Source organism: Myotis davidii, unplaced genomic scaffold, assembly GCF_000327345.1.
Source record: "Myotis davidii unplaced genomic scaffold, ASM32734v1 scaffold898, whole genome shotgun sequence".
NCBI lineage: Eukaryota > Metazoa > Chordata > Mammalia > Chiroptera > Vespertilionidae > Myotis > Myotis davidii.
Genome location: NW_006289504.1, coordinates 12,807 through 15,248, shown reverse-complemented (window position 1 = coordinate 15,248; position 2,442 = coordinate 12,807).

Below are 2,442 nucleotides of genomic sequence, written 5' to 3'. Positions count from 1 at the left end.
TTTCCCTTAGAAAATTTGCTTTCTATTGCATATGACCTATTGTTCTCTTCACAGGCGCCATCCCTTTCATTTGCATAACTTTCCAAACTACCAATTCTTTTTTTTAATCCTCACCCGAGATATTTTTCCATTATTTTTTTTAGAGCGGAAGAAAGAGGGAAAGACAGAGAGAAATACCAATGTGAGAGAAGCAAATTTTTTGGTTGTCTCCTGCACACACCCCGACCCAGGGCCAGGGCTGGGGAGGAGCCTGCAACAGAGGTACGTGCCCTTGACCGCAATCAAACCCGGGACCCTTCGGTCCAAAGGCCGACGCTCTACCCACTGAGCCAAACCAGCCAGAGCCAACCTACCAATTTTTTATCTCTAGCACAAAAGCTGTGCAGGTATTTGGCTTTACTTAAGGATCCATGTGCTTCTTAAAATGTGCTGGTTTGTCACTTTGTAAATATCTTCCTCAGTTGGTTTTTGGGTGTACTGTCTCCTGAACAAGCTGTTTTTTCCCTATTTGTGGAAACCTATACATAACACAAAATTTACCATTTTAATCATTTTTACGTGTACAGCTCAGTGGAATGAAGTACGTTCACACTGTTGTACAACCACCACCATCATCCATCTCAGAACTTCCTTGTTATCTGAAATGTGAACAAGTTATTCAATGCCCCGGAAGTAGGGACATGTTCAGTTTTCTTTTCATTCCTTATTCTGCACATAAATACCCTTGACCATTAGAGCAGGGGTTTAACATAAAAGACACCAACCAACGGCCCATCAAACTGCCTCTTCTAAAATTACTTCTAGCCCTAACTGGTTTGGCTCAGTGGATACAGCATTGGCCCTCGGACTGAAGAGTCCTGGGTTTGATTCCGGTCAAGGGCACATACCTCGGTTGTAGGCTCGATCGCTGGCCCTGGTTGGGGCACATGCAGGAGGCAACCAATTGGTGTGTCTGTCTCACATTGATGTTTCTCTCGATCTCTCTCTTCCTCCTTTCCACTCTCTCTTAATTTTTGGGTGAGGATTAACAAAAAAATAAATAAAATTACTTCTAGCTGGGGCCCAACATCTGGCTATGACCTGGCCTTGGCTAGAGGGGCTAGGAGTCCAGAGCCCTGAAGAAGATGAGGACAGGAGAAACCAAGATGGCGGCATAGGTAAACACCGGAAATTGCTGCCTCCAACAACAACTTCAAAAATACAACGAAAAGACAAAACGGACATCATCCAGAACTACAAGAGGGCTGGCTGAGTGGAAATTCTACAACTAGAAGGAAAGAGAAAAGCACACTGAGACCCAGAGGAGGTGCGGAAGTCAAGTGCAGAGGTACGGAGGTTCGGGCGCGAGGAAAGGGCTGGTACCTGAGGACTCGGCTGTCTTTTTAAATCGGGATGGAGTCACAAGCTCCCGACTGCTCTGAACTACAGTTCCAGGAAGTTTCTGGGGACCCAGGACTCATACGGGGAGAAACTGGACTGTCTGGCAGCAGGCAGAATTCGGAATTTGAGGGCGGCTTTCCCTCAGAGGTGCTTGCAGCGATTACCCAGACACTGAGACAGGTGGCCCCTTAGGGCCAACTAGAAATTAAGCATACACTGACTGAAATAAAGAATAATATACAGAGATCCAACAGCAGACAAGAGGATCCCAAGAATCAAGTCAAAAATTTGAAATACGAAGAAACAAAAAATACCCAACCATCAGCCATAGATGCTTGCTCCGCCCTGTTGATTCCCTGAGACCCCGCCCTACCCAAGCTGGGCAAAGGCTTTTGCATATGAATGCCCTTGCCCTTTGCAATCTGAAAACTACCTAACAAATTGCAACTGGGCCATACAGACCCAGAACTTTCAAGAGAAGGCCCAAGGCCCCACAGCAGCTTGCACTGCTTCACAGCTGGGCCTCATCTGGGCACCTTCAAACCCCAAACAAGGAAGGGGCATCTGCAGATCTCTTCGTAGCTCCTGCTGGGTAGCCTCAGGCAGAGGCTAAATTAGCACCTCCTTAGATCCAAGAGCCAGTGTCCCCAGTGGTCAGAATGGGACCATCCAGATTACAACTCCTCAGATCCATAAGGGACACACTCAGGGGGCAGACTCAGTGAGCACCAAAGCCCCTCTGAAACAAGTCTTGCCCCAGAAGGGTGTCTTCAGCACATAAGTTCTCCCACTGCAGACACAGCTGATCCTCACAGCCAAGTGGCCGGGAGGTCAATTCCTCCCAGAGATCCTATAACAACCAAGGCATAGCTACAACAACTGTGCACAAAGCCCACAAGGGGGTGCACCAAGAGTGTCCAACTCAGGTAACTGGGGAGGCTGAGCCACTGGGCCCTATAGGACACCTAGCACACAAAGCCTCTCTATCAACACAGGGAAGCAGCCAAAATGCGGAGACAGAGAAACAGGTCACGAATGGCAGAAATAGAAGAAAGCAGACGA